Source organism: Microcebus murinus, chromosome 4, assembly GCF_040939455.1.
Source record: "Microcebus murinus isolate Inina chromosome 4, M.murinus_Inina_mat1.0, whole genome shotgun sequence".
Classification (NCBI taxonomy): Eukaryota; Metazoa; Chordata; class Mammalia; order Primates; family Cheirogaleidae; genus Microcebus; species Microcebus murinus.
The window spans coordinates 96,601,768-96,623,495 of record NC_134107.1 but is presented as its reverse complement, the minus strand read 5'-3'; the positions used below and the strand labels follow the sequence as shown (position 1 = coordinate 96,623,495).

Below are 21,728 nucleotides of genomic sequence, written 5' to 3'. Positions count from 1 at the left end.
CTGGGACAGAGTTCAGACTTAGGCCATTTCTGTTCTTTTTTCCTTAGCAATCAGACCCTTTCCCCTCTCTCTGAGATTTCTCAGGGCATAAATTGACTGGCAGGGGTGTAGGGATATTGGAGGGTCAGGGAAATAAGGTAGAGAAAAAGAATCTGGATAGGAAGAGGAAAAAATACATTCCTTTGTCCTGGGACATCTACAGAGCCCACAAAAATCATGCATTGGTGGGGGTGGGGGTGGTGATGGGGCTCCCCAAAGTGGTCCAGAATCTCCAGGGAGATGCATGTGTTTCTAGCAGGGTGAGGGAATTTAGGTGACATTGCCCTATGTCCCTGGATCCCAGACATCTCCAGGTACCAATCAAACTTTCTGGCTTTGTCAACTCTATTGACTACTAAATTTCCATGGAATTTCCCTAGAGAAGGCGGAGAGAGCCGAGTGCGTATGTTGGGGGTGGGGTGGATGACAGCACTTTCAGCCTCTCAGGCCTCCAGCTGCCTCTGGGCTTTGGTTTGATTCCCAAGGGCCATTGTTTCCCATAATCACTTAGCCTTTGTCCTGATGCAAGTGGGCGGACATCAGGACACGCATGTGAAGAGCTTCTCAAAATGACAATGATGAGGATAATGACAATAATAGCTAGCATTTGCTGAATGTTTGCTCTGTGCCAGATGCTGTGCTAAAAACCTGATGCATATTTTCTCCCGTGAGCAAAATAATCCCATGAAGTGGGCATTGTTATTATGCCTATTTTACGGATGTGGAAACAAAGGCCAAGGTAGTAAAATAAGCCCCCCCAAAACTGCACAAATGCTATGTGGCAGAGTTGGACTTTGAATCCAGGCCGTCCGATTTTAAGGCTGCTGTCCTACACTCTACACAGGGCCGCCTTCCAAAGTCAGGTGGAGTCCTCCCAGCTGTGACCTCAAAGGGTCCGCCATCTGGCTCTGTGTATCTTTCCAGGAGGGATGAGGCTGTGCACACATGACCAGAGGCTTAGCCATGTGGTTTCCAGGGCCTTAGTCAAGTGCATCAGGAGAGGAAGCTCCCGCCCATCCCCCACTCCCGTGCCCAGTGGAGGGTTTCTGGGAGGCCTTGCCAAGCCATGACAAGCTGTCGCCCAAAACACCTCCATGTCTCCTGGATGTGGGTGGGTGGTTCTGAGAAGCACAGGTCATTCATTCTCCACCTCCTCTGCACTGGCTCAGGCTTCTTGTCCTTTGGGAAGGCTACTGCCCAGCCCAGGAAGTAAGCACCATCCTGCTCTTATGATGGGTCCTCCCAGAGTCCAGGGAGGACCATGCACTAGAGATACACAGCCTGGACCACAGGCAGGAGGCTTTGTGAGATGAGACCTCCAAGAAAGGTGAGGGCATTGCCTGGTCTTCAGTCCTCACCACTCAGCTCCCTCCAGCTGGACATGGGATGTGGACATAACAGGATGCCTTCTCTGTCCGAGCCCTGAGTCTCAGAGGAGGTCCTTCACTTTTTATACAAGGAAGGAGCTGGGAATCAGCTTTTGAATAATTCCTCCTAATTACACTGTGTTGTAGTGGAAAGAGCACTGGAGTTGAAATCAAAGTATCTGAAGGTACAAATTCCAGCTCTGCTGCCTACTTAGCCATGAGATTTTAAGCAAGCCATGCTCTCTGTTTCTTCGCATGTAAAATGGGTGTATCTGTCCCACATTTGTTCTGAGATTAAATGGAATGACACATGTAAACATGCACGGCAAAGTGACTGGCATTATTGCGACCTCTCAACAAATGTTGAATTTGCAGCAAAAGGCCCAGGTCCTTCACCAGAAAAATGAGACGGGAGAGAGAATTATAGATAAATCTTCAGGAAATCCTAGGAAATTTGCCATCTCTCTGCATAAACATTGCTCCTAGGCTCTTAGCAATGGGCTGGCTTTCCATGGAGGTGACACTACCACCTAGGGAAGAAGGACATAGTTTCTCTAGGTCTTGGAGCTCCAGTGAGTTGACTTCTCTGTGGTCTCTCTTGTCTCTGATAGGGCCAGGACAGTTGCCTGTCCATGGAAGAATTCTCTGGGAGAAATTAGTGCCCTGTGCTGGTGGCCTCTGACTGCTCAGCCAATACAGTCAGGAAGTTCAGGGCTTGAGGGGTACACATCCACACACACCCCCATGACTCCTCAATCCACAGCCATCTGGCTCCTGCCCCATCATACCAGTGAACCCCCATGTTGCCAGGTCTGGTGGATATTTTGTAGTCCTCATCTTACTGGAACTCTCACAGCATTTAACTCTTGAATACTCCCTACTCCATGTCATTGCCATACCCTTCAAGACATGGGTTCTCCTGGTTTCTCGTCTAGCCGTCTGGCTGCTCTTTCTCAATCTTCCACAAGTTCCATAATGGTCTTCCCAGGAGATTGTCCTCAGCTTTCTTCTCTTGTTACAGTAAATGCTCACCCCAGGCTGGGCCATCCCATCTGTTCTTGGGGTTTCCAATTAACATCTATGGAGCCAGCAGGAATATTGCTCTGTGTCACTAAGGTGCAAGAAATGTCACATTTCTTTTTAAAATCAGATTAATCTGACTTTGCCCTGCTGCAGGCTCGCTGAAATGCATCCCTTGTCATCTTCCCCAGGAGAACTTGTGCATAGCTTTCCAGGCTGGGTGCTCAGACTACGGCCTGCACAAGCACCCCTCAGAGAATTGCACAGGTAAAGGGCATAGTTCCCAAACTTGCTGCTCTCTGCACCGTCAGTCTCAGGAATCCCACTCTTCCTGGATCAGATTTAGGCTGCTCTCCTCTCTTCAACCACTTCTCCCAGCAGACAATGCAGGGTTGTCTCTCTTAGGAACATGGATGGCACAAAGGCCTATAAATTCTCTTTGGGGTCAAAGCCATTCCTTCCTGATGAGATCATGACAGAAATCAAGACATGTATAGATTCCAATAATTGTCTTCAGGTTTCCATGTGAACATAAGCCTTCATTCCTCTAGGATAAATTACCATAGGTGGGATTGTTGGGTCATCTGGTATTAATAATAGTGTGTTTAGCTTTGCAAGAAACTGACAGACTATTTTTAAAGTGGCTGTACCATTTTTCATTTCTATGTGTAATATAAAAGTTCCAGTTGTGCCATATCCTTCCCTGTGTTTAGTATTGTCAGTATTTTTTTATTATAGTAATTTAAATGGATACACCGAAATACAATGGTATCTTTTTATGGTTTTAATTTGCATTTCCCTAATGACTAATGATGTTGAGGATCTTTTTATGTGCCTGTTTGCCACCTCTTTGGCAATATGTCCATTTAAATATTTTGCTCACCTCTTTGTTGGGTTGTTTGTTTCATATTGTTGAGTTTTGAGAGTTTTTTTATGTCTTCTGTATACAAGTCTTTGTTGGATGTGTGATTTGCAAATATTTTCTCGCCATGTGGCTTGCCTTTTCATTCTTTTAATTGTGTCTTTAACAGAACAAACATCTTTAATTTGGTGAAGTCCAATTTATCAATTTTTTGCTTTTGGTGTTATATTTAAGAACTCTTTGCCAAATACAAACTTATGAAGATTCATTTTTATTTATTTGCAAAAAGATGTTTAGTTGTTCCAGCACCATTTGCTGAAAAAAACTGTACTTTTTCTATCCAATTGCCTTTGCATTTTGTCAAAAATCAACTGAACATACTTGTGTGGGTATACTTATAGATTCTCTATTCTGTTCCATTGATCTACATGTCTGTCCTTTCACCAATACCATCCTGTCTTAATTATTGTAGCTTTACAGCATGATTCATAATTGGACAGGGTAAATCCTCCATATTTATTTTTATCCAAAATTGTTTTTGGCTGCTCTAGTTCCTTTACATTTCCATGTAAGTTTTATAACCAGCTTCTTTATATTTACAAAGAATTTTGGGGGGATTGTGTTAAATCTATATATCAATTTGGAGAGAATTAACATGCTAATTGTGTCTTTTAATCCATGAACATGGTATGACATTCCATTTATTTGGATTTTCCTTAATTTCTTTCATCTAACTTCTGTAGACACGTATAAATCCTGTACCTATTTTGAGCATTTACATGTTAACATAACATTTTAATTAAAATAATTATATTTTTCAAATCAAAAAGAATAAGGAGAAAACTGGCAGTGTTTACATTTTTGCAAGTCCTTTAATGTAAGGCTTAATAAAATATAACTGGATTCTCACACTTGCTTCTGTATTCAATCTGTTGTGGTGCTATTTTGGTTGAAATATATGAAGAAAATCCAATCTCACACAGATACAGCATTAGATAGTTGATTAGTATTTTAATAGCCTTTTCAGATAATTGAGCATACTTTTCTTGCATATTATACTCCACCTTGACAAATGGTAGCTTCTTAAAGGTTAGTCACAATGTGCAATCTGAAACCATATTAATGATCTTTTTGCATTAGGTTAAATTAAAATCTCTTGGTCTATGTCACACTTTGAATGAGTCTTTTACCCATGCTTAATTCTGTATCATCATTCATTGAAATTTAGAAAATATTGGTTCTTTGAGTTATGAAAATCTTCCAAATGTTGACACATTTCATTATACAATATCAAAAATTACAGGTATTAATATGAACATTGATATCAGAAAAGTCTTTAAAGATTGGAAGCTGTCGATCTCATGGTAAAGATACAAATTCTCTAAATTTTAATTTTCAATTGAAAGTTTAAATTCTATCATTAGAAACAAATATTGCCAATTGTTTTCATTGAGTTAACAAGCTCATTTTATTCACGTCTGAAGAAATGATTGTCAACTATCAAGTCTGAATAAGCATAGTTTGTCCATCTTCATTCAAGTAAAAATGGTGTTATGTGAACAACGTAACTAGTTTAGCATGCAACTCAAAAATACAAATTACACTTCCTTGAGACAAACTTAGCACTTTGGCACACAGTAGAAATGCTTCATGTATACTCCCACATTGTCACACCAAATATTAAAAAGACACGTGTTCAGGGTTGAAATTTAATAATATTAATAATTTTTAATAACCAATAAACTTTGCAGCTTCTTCAACGATGTTTCTAAGTGAAACTGACTAGTGTGTGGAGCTGAAGAACACATTGACTACAAGTACTGCACAGTTTGGTGCCACTGCCTTGATATGAGTCAAGAAACCAGCAGTTCTCCTCATCCTTGCTTTTGTGCCATTGGTGCAAATGCCAACACAGTGAAAAAGGCAAAGGACATCATAGTATTATTATGAAAATAGTTTTAACCATGCGCAGGCATTCCAAAGGGTCCTCAGACCATACTTTGAAGACTGCTGCATTAGACCATAGAAGACAAAATGGCACACTCTGTAGATAATGACTGTGAATAGGGACTTCCCAGAAATTCTACTGGAATCCTATCTTTATCTTACCCTCATTGCCCACCCTTGGGGAAAAGCGAACAATCTATCATCTGAAGAGGTCTAAGACTAGTCAGCTTTATGCTGTGATGTGGGTCTTGTTGAAGAAGAGGAATAAAAATTTAATTGCAGTTTAATAAAGAGCACAGTGGGTGGGAGGAAGAAGAGTGATTGGGAATTTGCATTTTCTTAACTGCCTGGGCTTGACGCATCCCAGGTGAGCACTCAAATTCTAGTTAGAAGCACTTCAGTCATTCTCCCTGGGTTTGAGGAAGTGTGGCTGACGCCCTCAATATCAGTGATGAGGTGCAGGGTGGGGTTGGTTTTGTGGGTAAACTGGAGACAGGAATCCATCAGTTGCTCTCTGATAATTCCTCTAACTGGACTAATAGACAACCCAAATTTAGTTGAATTCAACAAATTGTCACAGGCGCTTACTAGTACCAAGGATTGTGTTAAAGGTCAGAAACAGGGGTTACGGTTGGGTCAGAGGACACACACCTATAGATAATTTATCATGATATCACCCACTGCCCCTTCCTACCCCGGTCCTTTTTTTTTTTTTTTAAGCTTGATTGTTTTTGTAATTTTATAATTTAGCTCTCATTACAGGAGCATTTCTAAAAATACAAACAATCTTTAAAACTATAAAAATAATATAAAAGCTACCATTTATTTGTGCCAAGCATTGTGCTATAACTGGTCACATTGTCACATACTTTATCTCAATCTCTTAACATTATGAAGTAGGTACTATTACAAAGAAGAAAGTAAAAATCACTTTAAATCCCACCATCCAGAGGTAAATATTGTTAGCATCTTGGTAAAATCTTTCTGGAAATTTTTTTATACATCCATAGATAAAGGTCTATAATTTTTTTAGCAGTGGTATCATATTATACAGGTTGTTTTGTATCTTGATTTCTTTTTCTCAACAATATGAGATGCACACCTTCCCTTCAGGGTTAGATATTACAAGTAGTCCCCCCTTACCTGAGGGGGATACATTTCAAGCCCCCCAATGAAAGCCTGAAACCATGGCTAGTACCAAACCCTGTAGATATATATACACACACACATGCACACACTATATACAGATGTGTGTGTATATAAGTTTTTTCCTATACACATATCTATAAAGTTTAATTTATAAATTAGGCAAAGAGAGTAACAATAACTAATAATAAAATAGAACGATTCTAACAACTATAATATTAGTTATATGAATTTGTTCTCTCTCTCTTTCAAAATGTCTTATTGAACTGTACTTAACCCTTTTTCTTGTTGTGATGAAGAAGAGACAGAGCCTGATGGCATGAGATTTCATCATGCTACTCAGTATGCAATTAGAAATTTATGGATTGTATATTTCTAGTTGACCATGGATAAATGAGACCACAGAAAGTGAAACCTCGAATAAGAGGGATATTAATGCATTATCATTTTTAATGGTTTCAGAATATTCCATTGTATAGATATATCAGTTTACTTGATCCATAAGTGGACATCTAAGCAGGGTAGTTGCCAATTTTTGGCAGTATAAACAATCCTGCAATGAATCTCTTTGTGAGTGCATATTTTCCTTCTGAAGCAATGATCTCCAAAGGGTAAATTCCTATAAATAGGATTGTTTACATTTTTATCCCAAATGTTAAACTGTTTTTCAGAAGAGCTGAATTAACTTCTGTCCCTCCAACAGTGTCCGAGTCTACTAACTTGTGCTTCAAAGACTGCTAAAAGCTGACATAAAAGTGCATGTGAGTGTGTTCTTCTGTGGATATCTGTGTGTATATGTGAGCTGTCCACATGTGTGAGGGTTCATTTATTCATTTAACAAATATATTTTAGCATCCACCATGAGGCAGTCAGCTAAGAATGCAACCATGAGAAACTCAACATGATTATAACTCTCCTGGAGTCAAATATACATTAAAAGAAAACTGCCATCGGTGTATGAAGAAAAATTATGTAAAGACATAACCACCTCTACCAAGGATCTTCCAGGGTCTGGTGATGATGACTGGGAGAAGCAAGGGTAGATCAGGGAAGGCTTCCTTGAAAGGGGGACACAGAGCTGAGATCTGAAGCACGAGATGGCATTCACTACACAAAGAGTAGGCGGAATCATGTTACAAGCAGAAAAAAATTTTATCTCTTATTCCACCCTCAGTGGGAACTATCTTGCCAGGAAAATCTACTGCCATTCCCTCAACGTGAGCGGTCTTGCCTGTCTGCCTCGATTTGTTGTTCTCCCAACTCTTTCTCCTCCCAAAGCAGGAGGCCTATGACTCAAAAAGTGCAAAGACGGCTGGAGAGGCTGGAGCCCAAAGAGTGAGGGGGAGAGGGGGGCCAGAGGGAGCTGAAGAGGTGGGCAGGGACCATGTGCCTGATCACACATGCGTGAGCGTGTACGTGCATCCGGGTGCATGTGTGAACATCTCAGTGCTGTTGGTAGGTGTATTGGTCACTGGCCCTCAAAGTGTGGTCCCCTGACCAGAAGCAGCACATTTCCTTGGGGTTCCTCGGTATGTTCAAGTTTGAGAACAACTGGCCTTGAGGATGTGTTTGTCTAAACACACCTGCGTGGGCGAGGCTTGGGGATATTTGACTTGCAGGTGGAGCTTTGCATCTAGGTATCCTTGCAGCAGGAAGCCCACTCTATCTCACTTGGCCTTGTCCTCTCAGAGCACTCCTGAGCTGAGGGCAGGTGCTCTGGGGCACTTAACATGTACAAAATACTGATGGTAATGTGGCAGCCAGACATGTCTCCAGCTGAGCCCCTGGGAAGATCAGCCACAACGTGCCCTCCTTTTATCACAGACTGAAATCTAATCTCAACAGTGCAGAAAGCAGGAGGTTCACACTGGGAGAGCAAGAGAAACGGCCTATTCAGAGTGAAAAAACAATCTCCCTGCACGTCCCTTAGATTTTTGGGACAAAAGAAATAATTGCTGCCCACCTCTGGCTAATGGCTCTGAGTGTGCAGAGAGAGACAGACAGGGCACAGGTGGGTGCTAGGATCTCAGGCCCACATGGAGCAGGGGTGGGGGATGGCTGGTGCCTGAGGGAGGGGGTCCTTATGTTACAGGATCATGTATGGTGAGACTCCCCAAAAAGCAGGATCTCCTTGTGGGAAGAAGGGGCCAGGAGTATAGAATGCCTAAAAGCCATGAGCCAAGGTCTATGTCTTCCCCAAACAAGACCCCAAGCAAACACCTGCTTTGCACCCAGATTCCAGTCTTAACGCTACCACTTATCAGCTGAGTGACTTTGCGAAAGTTCGGGCTCAGTATCCTTAGCTCTGAAATGGGGCTAACAATATGTTCTGCATCACAGGGGATTAGAAGAGGTGACAAACATGAATTGATTAGCACCATGCCAGGCATATAGTAGATGCTCAGTTAAAGTTGGCTGTTGTGTTTGTGTCGCTTCCTTGAAGCCTCTTCTGACCAGAGGGTTGCAGTCAGTTCTCTTGCTCCCTCCCTGAGCCAGCTGAGTTAAACTGGCTTGGTCGGGGTCCCGCAGGGAGGTGGCTGTGTTTCCAGGCAATCTGTAAAGGTCTGAAGCAGTGGGCATATTCCTCTGACCCCACCATTTCTGGAGCCTTGTGTCTCTGCATCCACTGTGACTTAATGTCATGATGGTCTGCTGTGGTGGGGTTCACCACAGAGACAGTCGCAGGTAAAAGGGGATAAGTAATACCCAGCTCACCAAGGTGTTATGTCGTAAGGTGTGTGACACACCTAGTTCCATACCTGGCATGCAGTAGTGTTGGTAATGAAGTTCTATCTTGGGGCTGGTCAAAGTGGGTTTAGTTAGTATAGGAAAGTCAAGAAATGAATAGTCATTGAGCAGCTACCATTGCCAGGCATGCGGCAGGTATTTTACCCATGTTATCTCACTCAATCTTCCCAAAAACCCTGTAGAGGAGGTGATAATATCATTAATACCATCTTCAAAGATGAGGAAGCTTGCTCAAGACCAACAGTGATTAAGTGGCAAATCCTGGAGTCCAACAAATGATTATATATGTTCATTCTACTACCTCCCTACTTACTGTCTTCCAAAAGAACCTTATTCTTTGACATGGCAAACAGCATTATCATCTCTCTGTTGAGCGAGAATTATTTGCCAAGGAAATAAGTTTACCAACCTGGCTCATTTTGCCCTCTCTGACTACAAGGAGCTTTCTTCTCACTACCTGGCCTTGACCTCTCCTACTACAAGCAAAACCCCTTTTCTCTCGTTCAGTCCTTTGCAAAGGGCAGCTGGGAACGTTGAAATAGCTTGCTCCATGAGCAGCAGTCCTTAGGGGATGGGAAACTATAAATAAACTTAGTTGGATGGTATCTCTGGGGCCTGGTCCCATGTAAGGGGGCTGGACTTGGAGGGGAGACAGAGGCAGAGAGCAGAATCTGGACACCAGGTTCAGAAGTCCTTGACCTTGCTGATTTAGTTCCTGGGGCTGGTCCTCTCCCAGGTCAGCTTTCTTATCAGCACAGTGGGGCCTGAGAAGTCTGTGTCAAAGGCCCTGCCACTTGGGCACCAGCCAGCCCTCCAACCCCTCTGCTGGTGGAGGAACCAGATAAGACAAAACAGCCCCAGATGGAAACTTACAAATCTTCCCAACAGGACTTTCTGAACCTGCCAAGTAATCAGCCTGCACGTTCCACTCGCTCACTGTGGCTCTGCGTGTCAGTTTGCTCTGCCCCACCCCAGACCCCCAGCCTACCCCATCGGAGGTTGACTCTTCCAGGGTGATGGCCCTCAACCTCTCCCCCCATTCTGGTCCCTCTCTTGCCTTGGCTGCTTTTGGTAGTTTCACCTTCATTGAGACATCAATGATCAGCACTCCCAGGCCAGATGCAGTGGCTCACGCCTGTAATTCTGGCACTTTGGGAGGCTGAGGCAGGAGATTGCTTAAGGCCAGGAGTTTGAGACTAGCCTGGACAACATGGCAAGATCCTGTCACTACAAAAAAGTTTAGCCAAGAGTGGTGGTGCACACCTGTAGTCCTAGCTACTCGGGAAGCTGAGGCAGGAGGATCATTTAAACCCAGGAGTTCAAAGTTGCAGTGAGCTATGATCATGCCACTGCACTCCAGCCTGGGTGACAGAGCAAGATCCTGTCTCTAAACAAAAAAAAAAAAAAAAAAAAAAAAAATTTAACAAATCAGCACTCCCAAGTACATAGCTTAGTTAATATTTTAAAATATTTTTAAGCCTTTAGGAAAGTATGTGTCTTCTCACTCTGTAGTTAGGATGCAGAAATCCCGAGAGGTGGATGGGGCAAAGGATGGGGAACTGGACCAGTACTCAGGAGACCTCGCTCTGGTTTCAAGTCAGCCACTAACAAGCTGCAGGACTCTGGCAAGTCACTTCCCCTCTGTGGGCCCTGGACTCTCAATCTGTAGCCCATTCTCGAGGGTCTCATCTCACTCCTATATTCCACTCTGTTTCCTTCAACTTCCCTTGCGGTGTTGGATTCAGGGCTCTGCACTCAGAAATCTCTCATGCACTGTGTCTGCCGAGACTCTGCCTTTCTGAGTCTGTCTCATCTTTCTTACCATGTATGTCCCTGCCCGGACTGCTGCAGCTCAGGCTCACTGTGTGGTCCAAGACTTCAAACCCACTATGTTGTCCACAAGTCATGCATGAAGCAGCCCATGGGAGGAGTGAGTGGGAGACTCAACTCTTAGTCCCAGGAGGACCTGTTAAAATACAGATGCCCAGGTCCCATCCCTGGAGAATATGATTCATGGGCCTGGGGTGGGCCCCTATCATCTTGTTTCAGTCCCCTGCCACTACAAAACAAAATGCCCCCAAACTTTACATTTAGAACAGCCACTATTTAATTTGCTTATATCTGTGGATTAGGAATTGGGGCAAGGCCCCGCTGATTGGTTTCTGGTCACATTCACTGCAGGAGCTGCCTTCATCTGGGAGCTGGACTGGGTGGGAACATCCAAGATGACTTGAGGCCACTCTCCACCTGGTCTCCCTCTCCAGCAGGTTGGTCTGGCTTCTTAAGAGGCAGCATTCAAGCAGCAAAGGCAGTAGTAGCAGATTTGTTAAGGCCCAGTCTAGAAAATTATATAATAAGAGCTCTGCCTCTTTCTATCCTCAAAATAATCACGGAGCCAGCTCAGATCGAAGGAGAGAGGAAGCAGCCCCCACCTCCCTCCCAGTAGAAGCAGTGGCAAAGTTTCACTGCAGAAGAGTGCAAGGGCGGGGGAGCTATTGCTGAGGCCATCTTTGGAAATACAATTTACCACAATTTTAAAAACACTCCCCCCAAGAGTCTGATATGCTCAAGGTCCCTGAACCCACCCCTTTCTCCCTGCTGTCAAACCAGGTGTAGCAGCTGACTGCTCACAGGCCGGGAGGGGGACTAAGTATTGATGCCTCTTGGTTTTCTCTGTCCATATCATTCCTAATTTTTGCATACAGCCGATATTCATCATATGCTAATTATATTGACAATGAGGGAGGAGAAGAATAAAAACATAAGCCAAACACCCTTCCTATCCTCAAGTTACCTGCCACCTAAGCGTAAACAACTTAGTCAACTCCCTGGACTGAGTCATCACGTCCCTTCTGATCCTGAATCAGAAAGGTGCAAGTTAAACTCCGGAAGATAACTGTGGATTCTCTTTTTAACTATGTGCTGGGAAGGAGATGTGTCTTAGGGATAAATAAATGTTTAACACTGAGCTAAGGGTCAGAATGATGAGTGTTTTACACCCATCCCCTCCCACTAGCCATATCTAAGGCCCTTAGAAGTCCTGAAAAATGAAAATCAATGGAGCTAATGCTTTGAATGGGGGACGTCAAACATGCCTCTGGTCTGAGGAGCAATTACAACAACTGGGGCACTGAAGGGATTGCTAAATCACAGGACGGCGGGAGGGTGGAGAAGTCAACGGGCCCAGGAATCCATTAGAATCGGATAAGAGAGGCAGTGACTCTGTGACCACAGTAGTCTGCTGACCCACCCAGTACACCTCTTGGATGCCCAGTGTCGTCAGAGATCAGCCCTTTTTCCAAGACAGGCCAGGCACAGCCCTGGATGCCAGGCCTCTGGCCACTGCTATACCCTCCCTGGGAGAAATGCAGGTTTGTCTGCAGGCCCTGAGTTTGCCCTACAGGGAAGGTCCTCTCTACCCTCGTGGGGGGTGGGGGTGTAGGGGTGGAGGTGGGGGGTGGTCTGGGGGATGGGGGGGTAGTCTGCAGGCTTCATGTGATTTCCTTAAAAAGAACTTGAATGATCTATCAGCCCCAAATCATTTTTATTCTTTTCCTAAATCCCAGCTCAGGCTTTAGGGTGGGGGTGGAAGAGGGAGCTGCAAAAGAGAGGAAGTGGATTCAAATCAGTCTTACTCACCCAGCAAACGTGACTGGGCCAGTGGGTTATTGTCTAGTTGCAAAGCTGTTCTCCAGACTAAATGGAGGTGCCTGCTGGGTCCCTACAATTCCTCCTGGTTCAAACACTCAGCTACTGCCTCTGTTCTGAATCTGGAGCTGGTGGGTTGGAAGAAAGTATATGATGATAAACAGGTGCCTCTCCCCACGAACGCTGGCTCCAGGCACTCAGGGAGGGGCGGGGAGTTCAGGCGCCTGCTTATGCTAACAGACTGTCAGCCTCCCTGTGCACAAGGAAAGCGGAAACTCACAGCTATTCTGGTCTTGTCTAGGGAGCCATTATGTCTTGAATTTCCAACGTCATTATCTCCAAAGGGCAACATTGCTCCGTTTCCCCCCCCATTTGTATTCACTGGGAAAAGACAAATGGGTGCGTATCTGCAGAGTAGAAAGGCTTGGGGGAGGAGTGGTCATGTGCTGTCATTTGGATAACCAGCAGCTCTGGAAGATGCTTGCTCATAATTAGAGATCCCCACCTCGAGGTGACATTTCACACTTACAAGACAAGTTTAAGTTAATCAGGCAGCAATTGGTTCTCTAGACTAATTGGATTGGGGTGGATTTTTCACTTAGAAACAAATCCCATCTATGCCTTGGCATGCCTTGAATAATGCTTTCTCCTTACGTATGTTGCGGTTTTCCTGCGGAAAGACAGGGTGAAATTTTATTTCAGGCTTCCACCACCCTGGCTGCCTTTGTTTTCTCTCCTACCCCCAAAATCAAGATCCCGACATAAAGGTAACTAAGCAAAGGCGCTGTGCAGGACCCGAGGCAGGGAGAGAGATGCCGGTGTGAGTTTGTTTCTGATGGGCTGCACGTGTCAGATGTGTGCTGCTGGGCTGTAAGTCAAGGTCTTTTAGAGGAGAAAGGCTTGTGCTGAATTTCTGCTTTCTCATGACGAAAGGCTGTCCTCCTCCCCAGCTGGGAGCCTCCCTTATGTCAGTTAGGATCGTATTGGCTGCATGGGACAGACAACCAGCTCATGGTACCTTTATGTAATAGGAGTTGAAATTTCTTATATAGCGAGAAGTCTGGAGTGATGCCATTCAGATGTTGTTGACGGCTCTTTCAGCATCCTGCTCTGCCACCTTCACCTGAAGACTTCTTTTCTTCATGGTTACAAATGGCTGTTTCGTCTCCAGGCATCACATCTACATTTCTGATTTTTTTTAAAAAAAAAAGAAGGACGAGGATAGGACGAGGGGAAAGTGTGAAGAGCAGAGGACAAAAAGCACACACCACTGTGTCTTTCCTGGAATTCTCACCTAGTATAGTTCTGTTCCAATCTCCTTGCCCAGAACTGGGTCATATGGATGGCCCTATTTGCAAAAGAGTCTGGAAAAATGGGTAGTTTAAACTGAGCACATTGCTGCTCAGTTAGGAAAAAGTTCTGATAGAAAGGAAAAAGAAGAGAAAGGATCTGGGTAGGGGGCCAGTAGTACCTGCCGCCTTGTCCCTGCTGCTCCACACATAGCCAGAGAAGGCCTACTTTCCATCCCCCAAAGTCAGTGTCGGGGTTACCTGCTCTTCCTCTGCAGTCTGGTCTGGAGCTCCCCAAGACCCTCCACCCAAGAGAAGGCCTTCATTTGGGAAGGATCAGAGCCCTGGGAGGCTCAGTATCCACCTGTCCTCTGCCTGTCACCTCAATAGCACCAAGCACTTCATCCCTTCATCTTAGGAAGAGAAAGCAAAACTAATGCATTTCACACATGTGGTCTAGGCTCAGGGAACCAGTTCCGAAGACCTTTGGTTAAGATCTTTGGTAAAGCTGGGAGGTTGCTGGCTGGAGAGAAAGCAAGGAAGAAGGTGTTCAAATTGGATGTGGAGAAGCTGCCTGGAGCCAGATTGTACAGGGTCTTGTGAGTCAACAACTGCAAGTCACTTCAATTAAAAAAATTGTAAGTGGGTCACCATTTAAAATAGTGGAGTCTGTAAACAAAGTAAGATGCCAGGTCTGACCTCAAGGAGTTTCCATTCTATTGGGGCAGCAGACACATGCAATTAAAGATAGTAAAGTTCAGACTATGGTAAGTACAATTACAGATATGGAGGCACGGTGCTGTTAATGACAGCATGGACAAGATAGCTTTCATTTCAATATGGTATTAGAATTTAGTTTGCAGGGTAGGAAGGATTCTTCTAAGTAGAGAAAGGAGGGAGAGGATGTTTGAAGCAGAGAAAACTATATGAGCAAAGTTTTGGGGGCAGGAAAGCAGGCAGTGTATTTGCATAATTGTGCATGGCTCTTGGGCTGGGAGGTAGCATTTGCAAGGATTGGGGTGACCAAGGTGATGGGGGTGATAGGGCATAGGTCAGGAGATGAAGCAGAAAAGACAAGGGAGTGTTGGGTTGTAAAGACTGAAGGGCATGTTAAGAGTTTGGACTTTAACTTGTAGAAAATAGGGAGCCATTGAGGGTTTGAATGACATTTGTGTTGTGGAAAACATCTCGACCGCACAAGAGTTGACAGAGGTGGAGGTGGGGAGACTGAGGCAGAGTTACCTGTGGCAGGCTGGTCCCATGGAGGCCTGACACAGATGAGGAGCAGTGAGGATGGCAAGAGGCAGAGGCCTGGAGGCAGAGGCCTGAGGATGGCAAATGCAGGAGGGGGGCAGCGGTGAGGCGCAGGATGATGGATTCGGCATGGGCCGTGCTGAGTCCCTGGGATTACTCATCTGGTCTCGGGAGAGAGGACCAGAAAGGAGGTGATGGACTCATCAAAGCCTAAGTGGGTGGCAAAGGAACTTCATAAAGTGACAAAGGGCCCAACCCAGCTGCTTGCTTGAGGGAGAAGCTGAGGAGTCTGAGACAGAAAGGTCGGGGCTGGAGGAAGGATCCGGGCTCCAGGCATGGTTTAGAAGTGAGCAGAGCTCTCTCAGCCTAGGAGCCAGGAAACAGTCTGTCCTAGGGGCTGGGCGCTCAGCATTCAAACCTGTGCAAAGCTAAGTGGGTGTGAATGGACACCACATATCAGCCAGTGGGCAGGGTCTGCTCCACTTTTGCAGAACTGCATCCCAGAAGGAAAGGCACCTCGATTTCTTCCTGATTCTACCTTGGAGGGTTACCTGCTAAGAGGAGAAGGGTCTCCCCTGAGACTCCTGGTCTCTCTCCTTTAATTTCCCCTTCGGACCCTCTGCTGCCTGTCCATGGCTGTGTGACTGTGGCACTGACATGTGGAAGGGCTATTTTTTTTTTTTTTTTTTTTTTGCCACAGTACAAGGGAACCAGGAGCAAGTGCTATCCAGATGAGGTTTTAGCTGCACAGCTGTAAGTTAGCCCAGCACAAGCTTCAAAGCAGGAAGCTGTCCCTATGCTCCCAACAGTTGTGCTGTCCTCCCAAGTGTCTTCCCATGGCTCCAATTCTGGGGGACTGGGGAGAAGTGGCTCAAGAATGGTTTCTGTCCTTTCTTGTTCTACTTCCATCAAGGCTGGACAGCCCTGTCCTGGCTCTTTGCCTTGGCTGCTTGGGCCTATAGAAAGCAGAGTCCTTCACTGGGGACCCAGGCCCATTTCTCAGCTTCAGGTTAATATTGCTTCCCTCATAGCCCCTTGAATCCTGGCTGTAGGGTCCCCCAGGAACAGCCTGAGCCATCCAATGCCCCAAGAATTAAACCTGGAACCACCCAGGAACTGGTAGGGCCTGCCTGGCCTGGCATCTGCTTCTTTCTCCAGCCTGTCTCCTCTGCTCAAGGACCACAGTGGCTCCTTTCACACCATGCTCCTCCTGCCTCAGGGCCTTTGCACATGTTGCTTCTGTTCCTATGTCAGAATCACTTCCCAACCCTGTCTGATACTCCCAATTCTTTGCTCCTAGATCTCATCTCCTTAATACCTCTTGACACTTCAGCTCCTTTATCAAATGCTCCATCCACAGGGCTCTGAACCATGTTTCAATTACATACTTATTCATGGGAGCATTTGATAAATATCTATCTTGCCCATTAGCTATAAGGGACCATGTGTTTCCTTTTCCCGGTATAAGTGCAGAGGTTGGCCCAGGGCTCAGTGAAGAGTGGCTCCTCCCATCCATAAATGTATTGAATGGATGGAGCAGCTGGTGACCTCCTTTTAGCCATCCCACATTTTTTCACAGGGGGTAGATGTGTTTCTTCTCCCCCTAGAAAGGAGATGCGACTCCCCTAATGTTGCCTTGTAGCTGTGACATCCCAAATTCCCCTCGCAGTACTCCCGGATGGGACGGGAAGCAGCACTATTTGAGAGTCAAGCCATGGCCATGCAGATTGAGCTCCTGTTATCCCTCTGCAGCCTGGGCTGGTCAGCATCAGGCAGAGGGTCTGAAAAGTGACTTGTCCAAGCACTTTGAAACTCTCTGGCAGGAAAGGGGCTGAAGCAACAGATGGCTCGGCTTTGGTGTTCCGACCCATTGGCCTTGCCTTTCCCAAACAAGCTCACGGAGCCTAGGTTTGACATGTCCTCGCCAGTGGGTGCTCCAGAAAGCAACACAGGAGGTGGCCAAAAAGCAGGACTCAAGGGCATGTGGAGGGAGAATCTACCTGTCTAAGGACACGGGCCTAGAAAGTGGTGTGGTTTCATATGTCCCACCTAGAGCAAAAGAGAAGGGAAAAGGACAATTGTAATGAAGGCTTCAGTTTATAGAGGAAAAGACAGGAACAGAAAGGTTATTCACACAGTTGGGCAAGTTTTGAGCCAAGCGTTTGTGAAAGAGCTTTAGCTTTCACAGGAACCCAAGGGACCTGGGGACTGGGCCAGAGTGGCATCCACTTAGCCCAAAGTCCCATGCTCAAGAGGTCAGAGCTGTCCTCCTGAGAGTCTTCCCGAGGGGACACTCTTCGGCTGCTCTTTCTCTGTAGCCATTTATGGTTTCTCTACTGGATACAGAGCCTTCTTGCATTCATGTACATTTCCTGCCTTGGGGTTTTGAAACCCTGCCAATCATCTAGGGCCAGAACTGGAAGGGACCTCAGTATTACCTAGTCCACCTCCCCCATTTCACGAATGTGGAAATAGATGCTCAGAGCAGGGGTCTCTTCCCAGCAGGCCTTGGCGTTTATAAGGAAGTCCCTGTGGCCCTACCCAGGCTTGGACAAGCACAGCCTCTCTCAGTAGCCAGCCCCCTCCCCCCAACACACACCTTGGCTGAGGCTGGGCAGCCCCCATGGCAGCATGGCTTCTGGCTACTGACCGCATGGCAGGGCCTTGTGTTTCCATGGTTTCTGCCACTGCCTGGCCTACACCTCTCCTACAAGCTCTGCTCCTCATAGTAAGAGCCAGTTGTTGAGCTAAGCCAGGAGCTAAGCCTCCCATGGGGTCAGTATTCTATTTACCATTTCCCACATGAGGAAACTGAGACTCAGGAGGTTAATGCAGCAATACGCTCAAGGTCATGTCGCAGGTAGAGCTGCAAAGCTAGGATTTAAATCTTCAAATTCAAAGCTTGTCATCTTGAATTTTGATTCTTGGGGACCGGGCTGGAGAGAAGGTGGTACTTGGCAGGGCTAGAGTTTAAGACAGAGTTCTGGGGAGCAGATTTGTGGTTCAGGTGAGGGCTGTCTCCTCAGCACCCCACCTGGCTCTAGCTGAAAATGACAACTACAGCCAGAGCTGGCTCCTGCGCCTGCCACTCAGCCATTCATGCTTTCGGTGCACATTCCCCTTAATAGCCGAGGCTCGCAATTAACGTGGGCTGCTGTGTCTGGTGCTGGGTTATTTTCCATTTCCTTTTATTTTCCCGTTCCCCTGAGTTTACTATTTCAGAGATACTAGCTCTGTTATTGAGTCTGTCTCACTCCCTTCCCACCCTTGCCAGAGGGAAACCAAAGAGAAGCAGCTGATGGCAAATCCGCTCTGGCGCTTGCACGCCCCCTCGGCGGTCTCCTGTTGCTTCTCGGAGCTTGGAGCGCCACTGCCCTTTGGAAAAATCTCTCGGCAGCCGAGAGGAGTGGGGAGGAGAGGGGAGCAGGCCGCGCGAGCACGGAGCGGGAGGGAGGGCAGGCAGAGGAGGAGAGGGGGTCTGCGCGCGGACGCTACCCAGAAGCCACCGGCTGGCAACCACCGAGGCGCTGTCCTCCCTGAGCCCAGGCGGGAGCGAGCGCCCGCCCATCGCCCCCCAGCCCGCAGGACGCGCCTCCCAGCCCGCCCCAACTCTCCCGAGGAGGGGAGGCGGGAAACAGCTCAAGCCTCTCCCACCGCCCTGCCCCCAGCCCCGCCACTCCCTGGCTCCTCGGGACTCGGCACGTCCTCCTGGGATCATCTTGGAGGGGACCGGTTGTGCAGGTAAGCGGCTGGCGAGGTGGCAAAGTTGGCCCCTTATTCCGAGGAGGGCCGAGGCCGGGGTGGCGACCGATCCCCGGAGCGCGGGAGCGCGGGCCGCGCCGTTTCGGTGGGTGTGTGCGGTGCTCCGCGGCCGCTGCGCCTCTGCGCCCGCCCGGGCGGCTGGAAGTAAACAAGGAGGTGGGCGTCGGAAGGCAGAGGGGCCTCGGGGCCCAGGCAGGCTGTGGCGCTGGGGGAATTGCTCTCGGGGCTGCCTCGAGCTTGGGGCTCGGGTTATCAGACGAGGGGAAGCGGCTGCCTGCGCCCAGCCTTTATCCAGGGCAGTTTTCCCTTTGTTACTCGGAAGCGGTGGACACTTGCGTGAGCGCGGGGACGTGCAGACGAGGGAGTGTGGCTGGGTGTGAGCGTGGACACGCGAGCCATACAAAATGGAACTCGCAGGTTTGGTGCTGGCGGAAGGTGGGGTCGGGCAGCGGGCAACAGGATGGGGCCAGGGAAAGGAGGGCTTCCAGCGCTTGGGGATTCTTGAGCACGTCTGCACCCTTTTTCCCTCCTTGTCTGTCCAGTCCTGGTTTCTCTCCAGGGAGCTCTGGACCCCCTCTTTCCCCAGCAGGGCTGGCCCTGGCAGAGCCTCCCCCATTGTGTCTCCCGGGCTTCCGTGGAGAGTTGATGGGCAGCCCGGGTCTCCCAGCGCTTGCTTCGGGCTCTTACAAGTGGTGGCGGGTAGAGAAAGCGCCAAGGGTGGGAGCGGAGAGCAGCTTCGCTGGAAACATGGGCCTGCCCAGGCCCCGGCTGCCCACTGACCTCCATGCTGGGGGCCATAGCTGCTGGAGGCTTCTACCCGCCAATGTGGCCTCGGGCTCCACTCCCATTGTCACCTTGGCTTCGTGCTCTCTGGCTGGGCTGGGATTTCCAGGCTTGAAGACGGATCACTGGACGTCCCAGGCCCTCTACGAAAGGACCCCCGCTCTAGGGGGCCAGCCGCCTTCATATTGTGGATATGTGGATGTGTATATGTGTTTCCGCAACTTAGCCTTTTGCACGTGACCTGCCTGGTGGTTGCCATGGAAACTCTCCATTCTCAGCCTCCCTCTTTTTCCTGCCCATTCCTCACCTCCGTATCTCCTCCCCTCCCCCCAACATGGTTGCCTAGATACTGGTTATCCCTGGCTTCTCTGGACGGGAGACCCTGGGTGCCCGGCTCCCACACCAAACTGAAGTGGCCCCTCATCCCACCCTCCTCACACGTACTGCACGTCACAAACACCACACACACTTGTGGACACATGCCACGCCACACTCCCTCCATAAACACACCCTCACATGCACACCACACATACACATATATCATACCACACACACACATACACATATCATACCACATACATACCAAACACACCCGTATGTATACCACAGCACACACCTCGTACTGTGTATGCTCACACATACACCCACAAACAGTAGCACATACCGTGGCTTCCCAACATGCACACACACGCTGTACTTTTAAATAGGTCTCAGGCTGGGCTGAGGCAAGGAAGAGAGAGGGCAGTTTCCCTCCTCATCCAGCTCTGCCTAAGGGTGTGGAGGAGAAGACAGGCTGAGGAAGCTCAGAGAGAAAACCCTAACATCTCCCGGGAGCCCTGCAGAAGAAGATGGAGGAAAAGGCACTGCCAGATTATTACAGAAGAGGAGCCCCTTTCCCAGGGGCCAGGCTCGGAGGCTCGGCGCAGATCAGGATTCAAATCTCTCCACTGCTGCCTTTTCTTTCCCGACTCTGAGACAGCTGGAGGCTCCCGGAGTCTTCCTGACTAGCGGAGGATCAGGCAGGCTCTGACCCCCAGAAGAAGGGAAGGAAAAGCTGTTACTGCTCCAGGTGAGCAAAGAGTGGCAGGGGAGGGCAGGGAGAGGAGGCAGGAGGAGCTGGAAGTCAGAGCTGGAAGGGACCACAGGAGTTAAAAAAGTGGAAGTTAGGGTGACCTGCTCCTGCCTGGGGCTACGGCTACCCTCTCTTCCCTCTGGCTCATTTTCCTGCTTCCTGCTTTGCCTTGCCAACCAGATCTGTGTGTCTGGGAGAGGAAGCCCTTTTGCAAACGGCTCCAGGATTGCCAGGGTTCTTGCAAAGACTTGTGGCTTCTATGATTGTCAGATGGTAGCGCCTGAGGGAAGAATTTCCTTCCTGGCTTCCTTTTGATCTTCAATCATTCAGAGAATTGCTTTAAGTGTCTACTATGCGTTAATTGCTGGGGACCTGATGATGAAGGAGGAGACACAGTCCCAGAATCCCAGATTCTCAGAGCCAGATGAGGTGATAGGGAGCATCCAGCCCTTATATAGTAGGGAAACTGATGCATAGCGGTCACACTACCAGTAGTAGCTGAGGCCTTCTGACTCCTCAGCCAGGACTTGGTCCACACACTGCCTGTCCTGTACCTCTGGTCTCTGTTGCCATGGGAGATGGTGAGTCTATGGTATCCTTTGAAGGGAGAGCCTTTTGGCAGCTGGAGAGTGGGATGCTCCTTCCAAAGTGAGGGTCCCTGGTGGGCAGGGACGATTGGGGGACACTATATTTTCTTGGAAGGTGAGGCTGGAGGGTGTGACAAGGAAGAGGGGAGAAGGAGCAGTTCCCTAGACCCTGCAAACTCCCCGACAGCCTTAAGGGGAGTCAGC

At 47.7% G+C, this 21,728-nt stretch overlaps 1 protein-coding gene across 1 annotated transcript in view; it reads left to right on the top strand.

The window, feature by feature from the left end:
* The first annotated feature begins 18,812 nt into the window (after positions 1–18,812).
* The window catches only part of FXYD6 (FXYD domain containing ion transport regulator 6), a 36,657-nt gene continuing 33,741 nt past the window's right edge, over positions 18,813–21,728 (top strand). The window contains exon 1 of the mRNA XM_012773645.2: positions 18,813–19,061. The gene's annotated coding sequence lies outside the window, so the exon portion shown is untranslated. The remainder of the gene's footprint in view (positions 19,062–21,728) is intronic.